The following is a 21239-nucleotide window of genomic DNA, read 5'->3' on the forward strand; positions in this document are numbered from 1 at the left end:
GCTGAGCGCGTCTAGACGCTGACGATCCTCGAGCTGACTCGTAGGAAACGTTCCCTCCACGCGTATATTCGACTTCACGGATTTTCGACCACGCGCGCATCGCCTTTCTTTCTTATTCCCTTTTTTCCTTTCTCTTCTTCCTTCTTTCCTCTGTTCTCGGCTGGTTCACCGTCCTTTTCTTGTTTTAAGGCAACGCGATAACGACGGACGGTGCATCTTTGACGCGAACAACCGGCTCGATATCGAACTCGGTGAAAATTATCGGATGCCAGATAACCCTTTTTACCAGCTAGCTCTTATCGTTTATCGGATGGTACTTAAAGTGCGATAGCCATCCGAGTGCAGTTTTCGTAGTGTGCGCGGCGACCGGGAAATTTTGTCTCTGGCGGTCGGGTACCGATTAGTGAAATCGTTCCTTATATTTTAAGTACGTTGTTTTCACAGTCGAGCCGTTCGGGAGTGAATAACCTGTAACAATAGTTTCGGTGGACGCGCGTGCAAGCGAAGGAACGCGGCAAGTGGCGACCGATAAAGCCGTATCCGACGCATAAATCAACCTTTACATTGAAAACAATAAATTTCTGTGAATCGAGGCAACGAAAACAAGTCGCCGGCAGGAAGGAATCTGAGAAACCGTGGCGCGATGCGCTCGTCTTCGGTGTCCACTCGTTAAACGTACGGTGGCACGAGCATCGATCGATGGGGGATTATTTTTATCACGATCCAGTGAATTCCACGAGTTTTCGTCGAGCGTGTGCGGACGTCGAGCGGAAAACGAAGACGGGTCCCGACAATACCTGCCTCGAGTCGTTGCAACCTATCAAGCGACAGGCCGTTGAATAACGCGAAAACGTGGAATTTTACGCGAACTGGGTCGGTTCTGTTTCGGCCTGCGATCAGCCAGAAGCTCGCAGCTGTGCATACAACTGGAATCAAGTGAGTACAACTTTGCTATTGCATCGAGCACGCGATATCCCGCGTTTACGACCAAGTTTCCGCGCGGCAAACGAGAACTACGGTTGAAAATGGTCAGCCTTGCGTATGTGAGAATCGCTTTTCAAATTTATCGCACGTACGAAACAACGGAAGAAGTTCGTACTTATAATATCGTCCGAAACTATAAGCACCGTATAACAAGTATACTACGACACGTGATAGGTTTCGCGTGTTGTCGCGTCTTACGTCGTTAGGAACCATTGAAAGAGTAACCAAATGAACGACGTCTACATGCTTACCTTGGTTCGCAAGGTGGTCATTTCCAAGTCATCTTCTGTAAGGATAATCGCATAGCGAATGCGAGAACACGATATTCGTTATATGTCACGGACAATAATCCATAAGAGGTATATTTTGTACGAAGCATTCTCGTTGTACTCGCGTGTACGATCAATTTCTGAAACGCGTACAAGTGCCACGTATTCCTTTTCTACGTAGTCCGATCGAATACACGGGATTCGCCCGATATAAAAATAAAAAAGAGAGAGACCATTTTGTCCGTACAGCGACTAAAGGCTGGACGAAACGTTGCCATTGGTTTTGGCAATTGGGAATAACAAAGTGCGAGCCAACGCGTTGGTTAACGGAGTATTTATGGCCTTAGCCACCGTTTCTCCGAAACGGTGCTTCATGACTCGCGTTTAAAACTGCTGACGATTTCAGCGCGCCTGTCTCATAAGCCGCGCGTATTCGAATTTACAGAGGCGAGAAACATTCGAGACGAAGATAACGAAGCACGTTCCGATGCGCGCTGAAAAAAGACGATAGTCGGATAAAGTTGCACCGACGCGTCGGCGAATTCGATTTTACGCGTCAAGATTCGTCGCGTGTAGTCGCGTTCGCTTATTATCGGCGAGTATTGACTCACCTGACCGTCGCGGCTGAGTCAGAGTTGCAGATTGTCATGCGATGCATCGTCGATCGCCGCTCGAAACCGCGTTGAATGAACGCGATCCTACGCTGTGTTGGTATAATTTTGTCGATATTCGCGCGTACATCGACGAATGGCCCGGTTCGAAACCATTCAGCCAAGCCCGATTCCGTTCGCGTCTGGCGTGTACGGTGCACACGCGTGCACGCGCGAGTTGCTACGCGTTGGGATAGGTCGTCGTGTTCGTTAGGACAGAGGGCGCTTTGTTCCAAGAGTGCCTCGAGCGCGTAATCACCACGCCGGTCCACTCTTCCACGTTCCTGCCATACGCACGTTTATGTCTTTCTCTGTACACGACCATTCGTCCCATCGTTCGCAAGACCAGACCTATCGGCAATTTTTTCTTCCACCACGAGATTCGTTCCGTGCCTCTTTCGAATCTTTGGATTTAGAGGAGCTGACGAGCGACTTTCACGCGAGTTTCAACAATCGATCAGATTACGTAGGGAAATGTATGCACGCGCGTGCAGCGTACTCGCGATTAGATACAGTAACAGCTATAGACGTTAGAATATTTGTCGATACGTAGAACAGATTCGATGTTTCTCAATGACTTTATTTTCTACTTGTTTTACGAATACGTTACCTCGCTCGGCTCGTTCGTGTCTTGCGATTCGATCGAATCGGAAGATCTTCGCAATTTTTCATCTTTGTAAATATAGTTAAAGAAACGAAATCTAAACAGAAGCTTTCTTTCTACCGGGTATTAGCGCTGTTCTTGAGTATTATGACATTTGTGAAATTTAATTTCCTTTTAAAAGGACACTGTTATCGATATATTTGGAGGATCAACTGCTAATCGATAATAGAATTAGCAGATCCGATGCAGGCCTACTTGATCGAAAAAGTGACTTGAAATCGATCGGTAGCTTACGATATACGATACTCGATAAATCATTTATATTAAAGTTTCCCGACAAATGTAGCGCATGGACGTTGTAATATTTACGGCGATTATTACGTCTCGTACGTTTCAGCGTACTGTACGATCATCGCGCATCTGGTAACGAGCGCTACTTAGCCGTTAGACGCGCGTTGCTCTTCCCTCTGCAACGCAGTGTAACGACGCTGGAGGGAAAAGATTCGCGTCTTATTCGAAACTTGTCACCATGCCCTTGCGCAACCTCCGTCGGAATCGAAGAATTATTCGGCTTGGCATGGACGGTAGCGGCGATTGTTCGCGAAAACAGATTGTTCTTCTGACCCCGTATCCGAACAGTGGTTGGCGCAAATAATCGAGAGGGTCGCGGTTCGTGAATCAGCCGGTAGCGCGCACAATATACGAATACAGAGAGTGCGGGCCATTGAAAGGCAGCGAGGCAAACGAGAGAAGAAGAGGGTGAAACTAAAAAGGATAAAAAGAGGAGGAGGTGAAACGGGAGGATTGGGAGGGGAGAAGAGAGCGAAAGAGGAGGAAACGGGAACGTGAACGCGAACGAGAGTGAGAGCTCGGAGCAGCCGTATTTTCGGGTGACCGTGGCCCTGCCCTCGGCACTGGATCGTTTGTGTGCCACTCGGTGCATTCTACCGACACACAGCCAGGAACAAGCCCGCGTGCGTGCAAGTACGATGCACCACACCGTTGCATTTATATTTGGCTGGGAGGGCGTAGTGGGTTCGGTGGTTTGAAACGTGCGCTCGCGTTTATATCCGTGCGTGTCTGTCCGCGTCTGCGTGACCACGTTACACACACACGGACATACATACGTACGTACACGAACGTGCATACGCTGCTTTTTGCATGCGCGCACCAGAAGAAAGAGAGAGAGAGAGAGAGAGAAAGAAAGAGAGAGAGAGAGAGAGGGAGAGGGTCAGTGGTTTCGTCGGTTTTATTATTCGGCACTGTACGCCAACTTAACCTAGGTCAGTGTGGTAAAAAAGCTACACGTTCGGCGAGTTCGCAGTACGGGCGGAGTGCATCAAAGCGAGAAGGGGCAACGGGAGAAAAAGAAGGAAGCGACGCGACGTGTGTGCGTGCTTCGTACTGTTGCCAGCGTAAGCGCCCTCGTACTTATGCACGCTCGCGACAAATAATCGTGCGCGACACATCCGCTGCCGAACCGGCCTGTTCGATGCAACTCGAACGCTCGCTCGTACGTTTTTCGCTCTCCATTACATTTTTCGTAATCTAATCTCTTCATTTTAAGTCATAGATACGGCTCTTGTAATCGTATCTGAAAGTGTTTTCACGTTCGCAATGAAAACGTTGTTCACTTCGCTGCGATGTAATTGGCAAAAAAAAAAAAAAAAAAGAAGAAAAGAAAAAATGCAGAGGACAGAGAAAATAACAAAGCACAAAGGGGAAAAAACGAACGATTCGCGAGATTCGCGATAGCGTGAAACAATGTGCTGTTCGATATCTTCTCCGCTTACGTACAAATGTGTAAAATACGCGTTTATTGCGAACATTACGTTACACGTAAATATTTCGCATCGGGAAAAATTACTCGCGCTGCCCGCCAATTTCCATTTTACGACAATCGGCTACGCTAAAAGGAGAATTCAAGGAAAGCAGAGAGGTGGAGGTGGTGCGAAACGAAGGTTGAACGGTCGATCGAGAGTGGCAAAGTGCCGAAAGCTCGAAAGCGCGGAGTGGTAGTAGGAGGAAAAGCGTGAGAGGGAAAGAAAGCCGGCGGGGACGAGGAAAAAGGGTGAGAGAAGGACGGTAGAAAAGGGGTGGAAGCGGGAGTTGCAAGGACCACGAGCATAGATGGGGTCGGTAGTTTGGCCAGTTAGCCGGGTTTAAAACAGCTGCCAAATTTCCCTCTCGGCCGGGAGAGTGAGAGTGACCCATCGAGAGCGAGTGTGTTCCACATCGTGTTTCGCAGCGATACAAGCCGGCGCAGCCGGCTGCACATGCACATGCACATGCACCAGCGTACGAACACGTAGCCACGAGCATGCACATGCACCGATGCAGGCGGTCGAGCTATTTGTGCGCATCCATGCGCGCGCTCCTACATAAGCGTCTATGTGTATGCACTGTACTATACCCAACTATGTAGGTGTATGAACGAAAGCGTAGCACCCATCCGTGAGTACGTACGCCGTTGCACGTGTGCAACCTACATGTAACCGTGCAAATGGCGTACACACACGAAAAAGCACGTGGCAAGTTTCGAACGCGTTCACGGGAACATCGACCAAACGAACGAAGTATGAGTGAGTATCCGAACATTGGGTACGAGGGTGTGTAGGCGCGTCTGTGTTTGCTTCGTATGTCGCTGGTTACAACTCGAATACATGCGCACGGACGACGCGACGCTTCGCAGGCGTCTCGGTGTCTGCATGCATATCAGATGCATCCACTGCACGCCGATTCGAGACTAGACTACGCTTACCGAAAGACGTAACTCGTGAGGATTGTTAGAATTTTCCGTAGAGATTTTTGATGCATTCTCCGATCCGCGCTGAGATGTGGTTCGATCGTAAGTCACCGTGGCTAGATCGTAAATAAATTTTGGAATTAGAAAACTCGTCAAACTGACGGGTTTCAGGATCGCTGGTTCTGTGATTAGGCAAACCGCGTACCTAGATGTACCTGAGATATTTGATGTTAATATTTATAGGAATAGAACTGCGATTATATGCGTATCTATCTATTTTGGGTGAATGAAAGGCGTGGAGCTCGGAAGAATGATTCATTGGCTATACCAATGTCGTGTAAATATTCCTTTGTTGTGGAAACCTCTTCGAAGCTGAGGAAATAATTCGATCGTTATTAAACTGCGGATGTTCGTACAAATTCATATTTTTATGAACACGAATAAACAAAGATAGAATCTAAATCGAGCTTTTTCACGCCCTTTAAACGTCATAACAAATACGCAACTTTGAATATTATGTATATCGTTAAATGTTACGCGCCTTGCGTATATTTTTCCATATTTACAGTTTCCATAAATGCATAAAAGTGCACACTCTACTATCGCCGCTATATCGTAACAAGAAAACTGTGTTTCGTCGATCGTAGATTTTTACAACGAAAGGATATCTGTGCAACATCAGTCATTTTAGTAAAAAAAAAAAAAAAAAAAACTGACTGACATTGATTTGCTTCTGAGCTCTTCGTATCGCTTTAATTATAATCCTCTACGTATAATAATACTTGGTAGACACATACTACAGGTCGGTAGTTGTAATCTTAAAGCATCGAGAAACAGCAAAAAACACTGTTTGATTGAAGAAAGCTGAAGTCTTTAATGCATAGGATCAAACAGATAGGCTGTAACAAGACGATGCGTGAGACTCCGCTATTTTATGCACTCGTATAATATTTCTCCTTTATTTCCCTTCATTGATCTAATTGTCCGTGACCGGTAGAACTCTCGTGTCATAATCGATCGACAAGATGAAGATAGCTCGTAAATTCTTCCGTCTCTCGCTTCTCGACCCAAACTCCGTCCGAAAAGTTCATTTTTCCTTAGTGAAACACTACCTTAATCCTTTCAATTGATCTGCAGTGGACAGCGTATCAGAATTTAATACCACGAATTTGGAGTATAATTATTTCCTTGTCATTAAGATTTCTTGCGTTCTTGGTATCAGATGCAAAGAACACACGTTTTGAATTTTTTCCAGGAAATAAATATCGATCATGGCGTTACATGCAATTACAGCTAAGATGTGAAATTTATACTACCATTGTATATATTATCTGTCTCGTGCTGTGTTCTCAGCGAGTTGAACAATAGCTGACGGAAAGGTACCACGAAACATTTTCAATCGAAACTACATTCACGAGAAAGATACGTTTAACTGTACAGCCTATATCGAATGTTTATTGGCGTTGTATAATTAACAGATTTCCTCGATCTGCAGAAAGAATGGTTGTCGACGACATACACGAATGTAGAATTTTTCCGAAAAATTGAAAAATCCCTTCACTTTTTAAACGAAGCGTGAAATCAAACATCAGAATTCAAGCAGAATGTGGCAGATCGAAGCGGAATAAAGATACGTAATACGATATACGTCAACCATGTACCTAATATGTATAACCAGCTATAGAGTAGTATGCACATGTAGCATCGATATCGGTCGTGCATGTGGCGAATGCCGTGAATAAGTGGCTCGATACTCCTTGTGTCGTGGCTGAAAGATTCGTCGGTTCCGTAAGTAGAGCGGAACGTCGTAGGCCACGCAATACTTTCGGCGCACCTGTCGAACGACATTCGGAAGCGTCGAGTTCACGGATGCAAAAGTTGAGAGTCGCTGAGGTTTACTATACACGTTCGACGGAAAGTAGAGAAGCCCGAAATGCACGGACACTGGCAGTTTCTGGGACTAGAGCAACAAGTAGTAACCGCGTTTATATCGGCGCCGTTGGCTACGTAGTGGATGCACAGTAGGTATTAGTATATATGTAGGTGCATATATAACGTAACCGAATATATAGGTCGACTGGAACGCGACGGCAGCTGACGCAGCAGCGGCAGAGCCGCAGCCAGTTTAAAGCGCAGTCAGTTACCCCCGAAAATTTTCCAAGTCGTACGAAGTGGGGGTAGTCCGTTGACTAGCGGCAAACCACCTCCGAAATACATAGAATGTAGCATGTACCCGTGGCCGCTCTCTCTCTCTCTCTCTTATATACCTTACTCTATCTACATATGCTACTGTCGATCGCGTCCAATGTCGCGCAGCAACAGTTTGCCAGCAGCACGCGCAAAAATCCTGGCGAAAATTTTTACCGGTGGCGCTTTACGTTAGCCGTAGCCGGTGCATTCGATTCGCTCTCGCGTAGAAATTACACCGCCACCGGGACCCTCTATATAGCCGTTCAGTTTCTATTATACCGTTCAATTTGTTCCGTTTTGCGAGCGTAGGCATCGCGCACGCTTGATTATCGATAAATCGATTAAACATCGACGTTCAACATCGACTCGCGTTATCGAAAATATTCAACAAAATTATCATTGGCTCGATTACCATAAAGGCGTGATTACAATAGAGACAGAGAGAATTACACGAGCGGACGTAACTAAAATCGGCAGGGGAATAAAATGCCTCGTTGCAAACTGGTCAAAGCTAAAATCAGGTTCATGTTGCATTGAATTTCCAGTGAATTAAGCGCGCCGAAGGCCGTCTCTCTTACTCACTCACACACACACACACTCTCTCTCTCTCTCTCTCGATCTCTTTTTCTCTCTCTCCGCGCTCTTCGATAATTTTCGGGAAATTAGCCGTTAATAACGACGAAACGCGGTTAACCGAGTCTTTTCGCGAACAAGCCCGACGATTAAGCGCGTTATTCGATTAAACGTCAATTAAATACGTTCGCGTACCGGTGTTGGGGGGTGTAGTGGATAGAACGACGCCGATCAAACCGTTGGAACTACCATGTTTCATTACCGTGATACACGTATCATCGATACGCGGTTCACCCCGGTTTCCAAGAAACGACGAAAATCATTGCGAGCGTCCGTCCGGTCGTTGACTTTATTTGTACCTGTGCCAAGCGGCGACCGACGTCGCCGGCACCTACTACTACGATATGTAGATGCCACGCTGTACATATGTACGCGCGGCTCGTACCTCGCGCAACAAGTAGGTATCGCCAAAATATGGCCAGACGACCGGCGGAAGAGCCAACGCGAGAGACGAGAGAGGAAACGATGCTTCCCCGTTCTCCAGCTTTTCCTATTCCTCTCGCGATTCGGCAGATTCTGGATTTTCAACGACGTGTAACGCTACGTAGAATGCGCCAGACCTTTAACCTTAAACCTTAACATTTCTGAGGGCTGGAACTATCGAGCAGTTCATAGAAAAATCGAGCAGATTGAAATCTACCAGATGAATCTACGTAAAACGCGAAATAAAATTTATTTTACTTTTGAAACACAGTCGTCGTGTTTCGTTCCGTCCTCCTTAAGATACAGTGGCAAACGAAAGAAAATTTATAGGATAAAAGGGCGTAAGTTTTACGACAAGTTAAACGATAAATTAAATTTAATGACAAAGCGATAATTTTGCAAAACGGATTTATATTTAATAAGAGCAACGAGTAAACGTACTTTCCTTGAACGACTTACTTTCCCGGACTATACCCTCCATCGTACGTCTGTCTTTAACCCGAAAAGAACACCAATCGTGGTGTTGCCAAGTGCTAGCAGAGTGGAAAATTAACTTAATTCCTAGACGTATGACCGGGTGCGCGCACGAGTATACCGAGAAAGTTTGCCGAGTTATCAGTGCATAGAATCGTTGGCGCCGCTCCAACTAATTACAAATTAGTTACAAAGCTTGCCGAGATTCGACTTTATCGATTCGTAATGACGCGTTTAACCTCATCGGTCCGATATATAGGGGATCGATCCGCGTCTTGCCTTTGCAGAGACTAGATCTGCCTGTGTCTCTCTTGGCCGCTTTCTCTCGCTCTGTTTGCCCTTGCACCTACCGAGGAATTATGGCAAACCTTTCCACTCGCATTCCTCGCGAATCGCGGCTAGGATTCGACGATCTCCAGTCTCACGATCTTCTACACGATTTGAATGCAGCGAACGTTCCCGCCAACGTTTGCGTACCGAGACTGTTAAAATTACGTTTCAACAATTTCGATCTCGATCTCCAGCATTTCGATTTTGTTCGCCAGGGTTAAGGTTTCCTTTTAACTTCAACAAATGTCCCGTGGAACGTTAAACGAACGTTTAAAACGGTCGCGAGCAAAGTTTGAGAGCGTTCCAGCGGCTCGCAGGAGAAAGGCGATGATTCGTTGGCTATCCATTGCTTATCCACGCAGGAGTAACACCGCGTGCAAGTACTACTTACGTAATACCAATTACAGAGGCTACGACACTTACGGATAAACATCGGTTCGTCACCGGCGTTTATGCATGCGTTACGGCGTCGGTGTCAGAGCAGAGCTGAGCTCGCATTTACCATCGCTTGGAGAACCCTTTGGCGCCCCTCGTAACTACGGATGTTTACGTAAATACATATCTTTATCGATACGATTAAAAAGAGCAGAGCAGCTAGCGTATAAAAGCTCGCTTTATCCGCTAAATGTAACAGAGAGCGTTATATTTTAAATATTTTACGCAATTTGCATATTATGCGCGTTCTTAACAATTTTTCAAATCTAAGGTTAAATGTAATGCGCGGTCTAGGGATAACAGGGTGGCTGAAATAGGACCTATAAACGAAATTTAATAGCCGGACGATGTAAAGAAGATTTTTGTTCTGTACCTACGCTCCAAGTTTCTCTCTTTTTCTTCTTTTTATCGAAAGATATTCATGAGTATATAGGTATACGTATCTGTAATTATACCACACAGGAACCGTGTCTAATTAGACCACGAAATTGTGAAATCTGGATAAAGGTTGCTTCCGTAGAACCGTTCATTTTTCATTCGAGGATGAATAAGAAAGAAATAACTGGAAAGAACAAGTGAGAGTCTCAGCTTGTAACTTATCAACTCGCTAACATCGTTTTAATTACTAAATTATAGTGGAAGAGGGATGTGCTCGTATCTAAGTTACAGTAACAACCGTGACGCCACTTTGCCATGACGTCATACGATCGGCTTCGACGAAATTCGCGACTATCGCGTTTCCAAGTGCGTTACGAATCGCGAGGCGCACGTTTCGTTGCCTCGTTACGATAATACGTATCGCCGGCTAATGAAACGAATTACGTAATTTGCATAATCGATACAATTATCGCGAAATTAATTTAAGTAATTGCCGACGTGGAAATTTCTGCTCGCGAGCAAAGTTAATGGGCCAGCATCGGGACGCATCCTGCAAACGATTCCTGTTTTCGTTGCCGACGTAAACGCGAAAATCCAGCGTTTGTTCTAATTGAATTAATACATCGGTGCATTGTAAATTGCATGGAACTTCACGGTATTACGAAACGCGCGAAAAAAACGCATCTTCGAACTCTACGCTCGTTCTCGGTGAACGAGTTGCACGAAGCTGGTAAAACAGAATTTACACCGAGGATACCGAAGATCGGCTTCGGTTAGGTACGCGGTTGCAGCGTGAATGCAACCGGCTCGTTCGCGTCGCGCTGACGAATGCCGCAGTCGGCGTCGTCTCCGACGGGCCGGATAACTCTCGCGTCGTTGGCGTCGACAACGTGACGCGTGACGTCGAGCGTAGAGCGCGAACGTGGCGATAAGCAGAGATACGGTCAAGGCCGGCTTGCATACCGGTCTGTCTGTCCGTTCTCTTTCCTGCACCGCACCGGCTCGACACCGGAATTAACGCGCGCGACCGTACACGCTCGATACGACGTCACGCTTCGATCTGGACGACGAGGACGATGAACACCACGAAGATTACAACGATCGTGTCAATGACGAGCAACAGACGATCGACGAGACGACGGACTAGAGGGAGTCTTGCACGCTGTAGAGTGGCGTAAGGCCATGGTTACAACGGATGCGTATTCGGACGAATGAAACGTCTGAAAACTCCAATAACTGTATATTGCAAGCTATACATACACGCGATAACGTCCGTAGATATTTTTAGACGACTAGTTTAACATTTTTCCAAAGATCGATATTTTTATAATAGTATTTTCAAAGTTACGACAGACGTAAAAAGTATTTGCACTCCGCTGTATTTGTTTATTTATTCGTTCGTGTAGTGTACCGATCTATCGAGCCGAAGTATTTGAGGTTTCGCATCATTCGGTATTTTCGTACGACCTTATAGATTTTATACTGTAAAGGTGAAACATGAAACCTGATAATAAAGAAAATTGCATCATTGCGGAATAAAGGTACATGTACGAAAATATCGTCGTAGCAGCGAACCGCGATCAAATACTCCTAAGGTAAATTGCAACTGAAACAAAGTCATATACCCGTGTCGTCCAAATTTCGTATTTACGTATAACGACGCTTACGATCTACACGAGCTTATACAATGTGACTAGAAAGATTTCTAACGTTCTAACGTTCCAACATTGAACAAACCTGTTTAAAGTCTCGTTTTCTCGCGTATATCTATTAATAAATTTGAACTATCGTTCGCATGGGTATCTGCCATCGACCGAGTACAAATTGGCGAAATAAAATCACAGGCGAAAATCAAATTAAAGAATATATTTTACATATCGCGAATAATTTACAAGCGTCCGAACATGTTATCAACGGCAGCGTAGATACGTATTTGATTACATTGACGTATTGAATTCTTGGAAACGTCAATTCGTCCGAATAAGCGTCCACTGTAACCATAGTCGAAGAAGGCCGGCCTCGAGAAAAAAAAAAAGACTCGTCTCGATTCGTTTCGCTTCCCCTCTCAAGCGTGCTTCGAATTCGGCGCGGCCTTCGTCGGAGGAGCAGCGCGATTGGTCCGACTGACCCACTGCCACTGACCTTGAGCCCATCCACACACCGACCGTACCAGCTCCCTCATCCGACGCTCGGACTTTCGGCAACATGTCCGACCAAACACGATGCGGCCGTTTCGAGGAAGCCAACGAGAAGGAAGAGACCGTCTGTCTGGCGGATCGGCTCCGTTTCCACGGAAATTCTCTCGCCATGTGCAAAATCGATCAGCTGATATTCCAACGAAGGATAATCGATGTCGAGTGAAAATGATATATTTTCGATTTGTTCGCTGTACGGGAAAGAAACAAATTGCTAAGATTCGTAGCAGGATATTCGTTTATACTGTTGTTCCGTTACTCTTATTCCCTCTCTATTCTCCTTGCTAATTGCGATCTTCGGTTTAGATGCGATTGTTAATTAGATGTAACCTTAGATACTGCCAGATATAGTCACTCGTTAATTGCGCTCTTACTTTGTTCAATGTTGTTGCAAATACCAAAGTATTTTCACTCGGTGTAGCGACGAGTGAAATAATGAAATCTATGCAACAGGAGAATCGAAGACGCAAAAATGTGTAGAATGCACGTAATACGCAGAGACGTATGAAACGTTCAGTCTGCCTATAGATAGATAAAACGTTTTCTATCCAAGCTATATCTTTTTAATTGTGCTCGTAAAAGATATGAATTCGCAATCTATGTACTAATTAAGTGTACAAAAGGTGCGCGTAAGATAAATTTCTTCTAAGCTTCGTTGCACACGATCGTTTCGACGAACAGCGGAATAAAAGAAACGCGCGAAGGTAATGCAAGGAATCGATCGATTATAACCGACTTAACACGGAGAAAGAATTTCGAGAACGAAAGATTCCGTTCGACTCGATAACGCGTAGATAAGATCGTCATTGTCCCGTGCGTTCGCCTTCCTTTCCTTTCATTTTATTTGTGCCCGATAAATAATTCATGCTCCTTTTCGAGGGAACAGCGTGTACCTCGTAACCTTGTCGCGCTCCTTGATCCCGGCTCGAGTGAGACAACGCGGTCGCCGTCTCGATGATCGTTCGAGGGCGCGAAATTCGTGGCGAAGGTTCGCCGAGGGTCGATGTGAAACAGAAGGACTCGATACGAAATCGTTTCCCATGCACCAGGCCTTGCGCGTTGTCTCTCTCGCGTTTCTGTTTCCTTTCCTCCTTCTTTTCATTCTCTTTTTTTTTTCTCTTTTTCTTTTTGCAGCCACCTAAGAGCGTCGTTGTTCGCGCCTTGAAAAATTTCGAAAGTGCTGCGCTCGATCGATAAGCACGCGTAACTTTCGCCGATGAAGATCGCGTTGGAAAAATTGGTAAGAAACGAAGATGGATAAGAGGCGGACGAGAAGGGACACGTGTGACGAAAGTTGGGCACGTTCGGTGCGTCCGACTCGAATCTAAAACGTTGACGAAGATTTGGTGTGCGTGGCTCCGCCTCCTACTCCTATCCAACCCATTCTAAACAAATGAATCATGCTCCAAAATGGCCGACTGAATTTAGACGTCACGTGGCATCGACGTACGTGCCCGCACGCACACACACACACACACACACAAACACAAACACACACGCACACGCAAACAACCGTGTATCCGACCGGAGCAGTTCAAGCTGCGGCTGTGAAGAAGAACTCACGCATAAAATGCCGACCGTTATATCTTGTTCGAGAGCTTATGAATAACGCTCCTTTGCTCCCCGCCCTTTCGAGTCGTCGCAGATTGACTATCCTCAACTTTATCGATCGATCGCGCGATAAACGTCGCTCGTGAGACTTTCGATTCGCGAGTGCAATTGCTATACGGAACTCGTTTAGCGAATCGGCTAACACCGCGAAACGGAAATTAGAGAAAATCGGTGAAATTATACACGATAAGCACGGATAACGAAGCTCTGTGGCCAGAGTTAAAAAAAGAAAATATTTAAAACGGAATTAGACACTAAACGGTACTAAAATTTCAAACGCTGTAATTAACCAATTTGACGGTAAAATTTCAGAAAGTGAAATTACAACCGCTTTGGCCATAAAACGTCGAACGTTTCAAAAACGTCGAATCAACGTCTTCGAACGATCGTCTGTGAACGATCATGTGCGTAGACAGCTCTGGTTTAGCCGGTCAATTTTGACGAACGCGAGCAAACGACGTGCGTAACAAATCGTAAAGAAAAAAAAAAGAAAAAGGAAGAAAACGATCCATAGATGAACGTGGATCTAATTGTAAAAAGCGTTTGAACGAAGTCGGACGCTACAGTAGGCGTAGATTTTTCGGTACGTGTAGCCAGACATTGGCTGGCAAAGAGAAAGGCAGCGGTAGGAGCTGGCTGCCCACATAACGACGCGCTAACTTGGAAGGCCGGTGGAAAATTTAATGTCAAGTATACATGGAATTGGTTTTGCGAGATTAAACGGCAATGTCGGTACGGTCAAATGGTGTGCCCTTACTTCTCGTTTCCGCGGCGATCAGCGCGCGTGCAAAAGCGCACTCGCCAGCGTTTGTGGGGAAAATACACCAATTTCGCGCGAATTGCATAACCGTTCGCTCGTCTTTGATCGTTGTCGTCGGTTGTTCTCGTCGTTGGCTCCGACAGTCGGCACAGAAGGCGTCGACATGGGGCGTCCTATCTAATCAGCCACTTTCGACTGCCATCTTGAAACCCGAAGCACGCCGTGCCCCAAGATTATCTAACGAATTTCTAAACCGTCCGTCCGCCCGCCTCAAGGTCCGGCGTGATCGCCTCTTTTACCGTCGTGATCCCCTTCTCCGTCGTCTTCCTCCTTCCACCCTCTCCGCCCGTCGATCTCCAGCTATTCCGAGTGGTCTTGCGTAAAGTTTGAAACGATACGCGAAAAATATAGGCTTATCCATGATAAGATAAGCCAATAAATGTAATAGATAGGACTTTCGACTTTCAGCCAACTATCCTAACCGAACATAGGATTCGCAGGGACAAACATGGTCGGCCATAAGTTGTGGCCACTGATAATAAATATTTGGTATCTATGCTTTTCGCTGATTTCATTTCCTACGTATGTTACTACGAATCTGTTATACTTTGTTCGTATCGTACGTGTCCCCTAATGCAAAGTAACAAGCGTAGTAAAGTTGGTTGGAATTTTTCAATGGATGTATATTATATATATATATATATATATATATATTATACGGATGCTACATATATGCAATTAATTCTACCGAGAAATTCACCGAAAATTACGACCAAATAGCCGGTATAATTGTTAGAAATGGTCGTAGCGTACGATGTAATATAAAAACATACGTAAAATATCGAAAGTCCATAAGGTTCGTGACATTTAGCGAATGGAAGAAATTTCTGTTTGAATTTTGTTACGGATTTGTAACACGCTCACAGTCTCTGATAGGTAAAAAAAATATTTCGCGTAGCTGCTATAATACACAGTACGCGTATCTATCGGATGCTGCGATGTAGAGAGCTGTGAACACATTCGCAATCGGTATACGTAGAAGCGGATGACATACTGTTCGCGAACAGCAGCGACGATACCCCTTAAGACGGTGTCGCGAAACGAAACAATTTTTCTTCGGCTACACGCGAAGCGCACCGCCGTATATTGCGTGCATAAGTAAAGAGAGGAAAGAAAGAAAGAGAGCGAGTTCAATTACTGGAGGTAAGAAAGAAGCGGGCGGATTAAACGCGGCCAGATAAAAGTTATAATCGCGTTTATCGTAGATGCACCCATTAATGGGATGTTCACGGTCAATTTAACAAGATTTTATCGTGACTGTAACCGCGGCCAAACGATGCGTATTTTCAGTTAATAAATTATAATAATTAATAGACGATACCGGAGGATGTAAATTTCAAAGGCCGCAGGTTCGAGCTGTGTATCGCGTGGCGGTCGCTTGGAAAGACGTCGATCCGCAACTGTGTGCGCTGTGCTGCAGTTTTATTCGCCTCGTACGTGCCCGGATGTTGCACGCCACGTATTTATTGTCCATCGATCTCCAGAAAAACTAGCAAATGGACGCGGTGGCACTGTGCGTCGTAGCGATTAGCTTTTAAATTTCAAATCGCAGCAGCAACTGCATCAAATTGTCTCCTATTAAAAGTGTCATGGCCACGGTGGCGTGCGGAGGAGCGGGGAGGAATGGATCAGGCGGGTTACCAAACGTCTGCGCGCGTGTTCTCTTGCGTGAATCGCCACTGCCAGCCTCGCAGATGGAAATGTAAGCGGCCAGTGAAAAATCTTAGAAACGTTTGCGGTTTATCGTTTATCGTACCTATAAAAACGGTCGAACTTTTCCCACATTTTAAGCAATAACGCGTCCTTTTAGTCGGAAGATAGACTCGCAACACAATGGTGCCGACGTTACGATAGATGATTCATAAGTACGTTGATTTATCGCCGAATGAATATTTAATCGCTTGTGTAAAAACCCTCGTCCACAGCTTCTCGATTTGACTAGATGTGATTCTTTCGCGATATAATTTCAAACGCGTATAGAGAAATTACGTAACCAATAGAGAAATGAAGATATTATACCTGGAAGAATTAAGGATGCTAGAATATTCTTTTGTTCTCTTTGAAATATGGAGAGTCTTTGTTACGAGACCCTCGATTCGCGAAGTAACGCCAAAAGTCGGAGCTATTCTTTGCACCGAAGCTGCTCGTTGCGCAAGTTTTCGTGGAAACGATCAATTTCCTATACATGGCGCTCGAAATTTTAGGAAACGAAATTTGTTCGACTGGCTGGAGAAACGTAGCGAGGCGTTCTTAAGCTGAATTCTAGAAGGATCGCGTTTTACGAGGAGAAGGCTGACAGGAGCGGGACTAGGAAATCGATAAAACTCGCATGTAAGAATGCATTAAACCGATCTATGACCGTAAGACAAAGCAATGCGACTGGAACAGGTTCCGGGGAGCCGAACGCGTCCCTATACGTATCGTGGCTTTACGAAATGAGCAAACGTTCGCTCTAAAGATAGTAGTTGATGTCTTGGAGTAACGCAACGCGTTAGACTCGCAGTCGCGCTAGCAAAATAAAGACGAAATTCACGAAACCTTTAATCGATTAAAAGAGAAATATTCTCTTGGTTTTTGTCAATCGAGCGATACGAAGTACGTTACGTCGATCAAAAGCTGTTTCTTCGTCGTTGTATTAGAATACTTTATCTACCGACATGTCCAATATTTCCACTTATACATTTTTACAGCGTTACACACATTCCTTTTTTATATCCCAACGTCCTTTCTTATATATCGTCGTTGCGGAATGGCAGATGACCGAGTTCTCGATCAAATTTTCAACGTTTATAACTCTCTGGAAAAATGACAAAGCCACATACGAAGCAAATAAATAATAAAAATCCGCCCGTGGATTCGCACCGAGTCGCAGACGAGACCTGACGCCATTTCCAAAATGCATCGAATTCTTAACATTTAGATCGTTCGACGACTGTAATTTTTTTCAAAATAATCTCGCATCCATATCCGATACATATCCTCTGAAATAATCCAAATAATCTAAACAATAATAATAATAATAATAATAGTATCTTTGTCCTCGCCATAAATAACAACAAATAAAAACGTGCCACGGAGCGCGCAACGTTTGGGCGCGACTTTCAAAACGTGCGCCAAAATGTAAGCGAGATAACAGGTCTGGCTTGGTGGCTGATCCAGAAAACGATTACAACGACGAAGCGAAACGATCTCACGGTGAAACTGTAAATCGAATGATCGTACGGTGGCACAAGCTTCTCATTACAATGCCGTGTGATCGGTCGTAGAAAAAGAATAGCGGTTCGAAGTATGTACATACTACTCATAACTGGCGCTCGTCGTTGGTACACCGGAGTGACCGTGCGTGAGCGGTTGAACGTCGAGAACGATGGCAGTGACGAAGGTAATGGTGTAGTGGTCGTGGTCGTGGTCGTAGCGTCAACAACAACGACAACGACAACGACGACGACGACGACGACGACGACGAAGACGACGACGACGACGACGACGACGACGACGACGACAACGATGAAAATACTGGTAGAAAGACGAGGATGACTATGGTGACGGTGGCAACGGGCGAGAACGACAACGTCGACGACTATGACTACGCTAGGAGAACGACGACGGCGGCGACTACGACTACGACTACGAGAGGATCGACAATGAGAACGGCGAATAGGTGGTACGTAGTGGTAGTGGTTAGGCGAGTAGAAGAAGGTCGCGTGTGTTGGTTACGTGGACGATACACATAATGGAAAAGGTGTAGTGGTGTTATAGTAGTGGTAGTGGCGCGAGTCGGTGGTGAGGAGGATAGCGGTGGTGTTGTCGGGCGGTGGTGGTGGGACGAAGATGGTGGGGTGGTTGGATGGCGGCGCTCCTAGCGCGCAAGCCGCACCGTCCGACGCGGATGCAGTTACGGGAGCGCAGCGCGACCCAATGCAACTCGACGAACGTCGCATATCCGGAGCCGGATCAAACGTCGAGGCCTGGGCAAGTGGTGCGTGTGCGTGTGTCGCTTCATCTCCCTCTCGCCTGTGCGCCCGTGAAACACGCGAGAGAGAAACCAAGGGGGAGTGACGGGGAAAAGACGGATGCGAGAAGTAAAGCCGAAAAGAAACGAACGAAGAAAATGAGAAACGGTGTTTCCCTCGGCGGTGCGTAAGCGCGTCTTCGAGAAAATAAAAAGAAAACGGAAGACGAACGAGCAGGAAGGAAGAAGGAAAGAAAATAAAGGGAGAAGAAAACGGTGAGAGAAGAGCGACGGAGAGAGAGAAGAAACCTGGTGAAATAACATCGTCGAACTCGTGCAACAAATACATTAAGCAATCTCGTTGTTGTTTCGCTCCTCCGATCGAGACGAACCGCAGTTGTCGTCGTCGTCGCTGCTGCTGCTACCGCTGCTGCTGCTGTTGCTGTTGTTGTTGTGCACGCGCGCCGTGATTCCGCGCTTCGTACTCACGCCCTCGCTGCATAAACTTCTCGTTTTCCGCTCCGTTCTTGCGGCCAAGGCGTACCGCTACGTGCAAGAAAACTACTCGGTTTCGAGAGAGGAACCATCGTCGGCGAGTAGAACAATCGACGGATCGTACATATCGCGAACGATCGGAGAAATAAAAACGGAGCCGGACGGTAGAGACGGAAAAGCAGTGGGAGAAAGAAATAAGAAGACAAAGGTGGAACGAGCGAGTAGCGAAGGAAGAACTGGCCGGTGTTAGGATCGTCGTTGGTGGCAGTGATCGTAGGAACGGTGGCAAAACGCAGATCCGTCGGTGAAATTCGCGCGCGCCTCCAATTTCCTGTGGCTCGGATTGCCGAATCGAATTCGTGGCGGAGGGAACGGAAGACGGAAGACGGGAAAGGAAAACGGTAAAAGAGCAAAGGGTAAAAGGAAAAACGAAGGAGAGGGAGAAAGAGGAGAGTACCAGCGACGCTGTCGAGGATCGGAAGGATCGAACGGAGGAGAGCAACAGGCTCCTAGCGTGGAAGGAAGACGGTGGAGGGGAGGCGGTACAACTGGAGAGTTCGGTGCAACCGTCGATTCCATTTCGTTAGTTCGCGCTCGGTCTCCTTTTTCGTACGCGTGTCAGTCTACGAGCGGAGCTACGTTTCTCGTTGGAGACCTTGTCGGTTCGCGGCCGTCGATCGTTTCGCGGTCGCGCCTGTGTTACGTTCTTTGTCTCGTTTCTGTTTCTCGGTGCGTGAAAGTATAAAACGACGCCGGAAAGAGAGGAAGAAGCACAGAGAGAGGAAAGAGGAAGAAGAAAAGGAAGATCGCGATTTAATTCGAAGGAAAATGTCAAGGAAGATGCGCGACGAGCGCGGCTACCGGCTCGACGCGAGAGTGGCGAGCCGCTACCAACCATTCTGAGGACCGAGCGCATCGCCGATCGTCACGCGAGAAGGAAGTGCAACCCGTGATTCTTCCTGTCGTGAGAGTGAGTACCGGCGATGATTGTTTTTCTCGTCCCCTGTTTCGAGAAAACCTCGAACGAATCATCGTAGAACGAATCGCGCGAGTACAGCACGCGTGTACGCGTGCACACGTATACATACGCGCCAGTGTGAGGGTTTTCTGTCAACGTGTGTACAAACGGCCGCGTACGCGCGTACGTGTCCGTGTGAGCGCGGTCGCGCTCGCGCGCACGAGACACACCGAGAGGGAAGAAAGGAAGGGGCCGCCAGAGGGGGAGGGCGTGCGAGTAAGACAGATTGAAAGCTAGGCAGAGGGGGAGAGGGATTAGAGAAAGAGCGCAGGGGCCGAAGAGGAGGAGGAAAAGAATAAGGGGATAAGATAGAGACGGAAAGAGGAGTGCCCTCGCGTGCGCCTGTGTGCATGCAACGAGCGTGTGCACGTGTCATCGTATGCGATTCTAGGTGCGTGAGAGAGCAAGAAAGACGAAGCTGTCGGGTTGCGGAGAGGAGAGGTCGAAGGGAGGGAGATCGACAGGCCACAAGACGCACTAGAGAGCTTCTTAGACACCAAAATGGCCGAAAAGACGGTGCGCTCTTCAACGAGCCACGCCACGTCTTTTTTTCCCCCCTTTCTTCGCTTCTTTTTTTCGTCGTTTCACCCACGCGTTTACACCGTTTGCATAGATTTTCCCTGTGCAGAAACCTTCATCCTCGTTCTACGCGGTGACAATTTCAACTTCAGACGCAAGTAGATAGTGTGTTCCTCGTTGGTGGTACGTTTTGCAAATGTTTGATGCGCGTTCGCCTCGCCGGTAGCCTCTTATCGGTGTTTCGTCTACGATCGTCTACCTTTCATTGCCGAGTCCTCCCTCTCGTATAACGAGTGACCTCATTACGTTCGCTCGAGCCGGTCTTACGTCGTGTCCGTTACGTTTCTCCCTCTGGGATTCTTCTGGTTTCGATGTCTGGGCCGACGTTGGTTGCCAGGTGTCTGGCAGCAGTTCCGAAATGTCGCGCGACACCTCGACAAAACGAAAAATCATCCCTTTCGCGGCGAACGATTAACGTCGATGGCACTTTGTGCAGCCAAGAGCATCCGATAG

The 21239-nt window shown here is 46.6% G+C and overlaps 1 protein-coding gene across 4 annotated transcripts in view; it reads left to right on the top strand.

Annotated features, from left to right (window-relative positions):
• The first annotated feature begins 222 nt into the window (after nt 1-222).
• The window catches only part of LOC117230847 (mushroom body large-type Kenyon cell-specific protein 1), a 91000-nt gene continuing 69983 nt past the window's right edge, over nt 223-21239 (top strand). The window contains exon 1 of one of the 4 annotated variants that reach the window (XM_033488718.1): nt 223-936. The gene's annotated coding sequence lies outside the window, so the exon portion shown is untranslated. Of the gene's footprint in view, nt 937-18082; nt 20160-21239 lie in introns of those variants that run through there. The other 3 variants (XM_033488720.1, XM_033488717.1, XM_033488719.1) reach the window with 3 other exon arrangements.

Source organism: Bombus vosnesenskii, unplaced genomic scaffold (assembly GCF_011952255.1).
Source record: "Bombus vosnesenskii isolate JDL3184/JDL3185 unplaced genomic scaffold, Bvos_JDL3184-5_v1.1 scf7180000013267, whole genome shotgun sequence".
NCBI lineage: Eukaryota > Metazoa > Arthropoda > Insecta > Hymenoptera > Apidae > Bombus > Bombus vosnesenskii.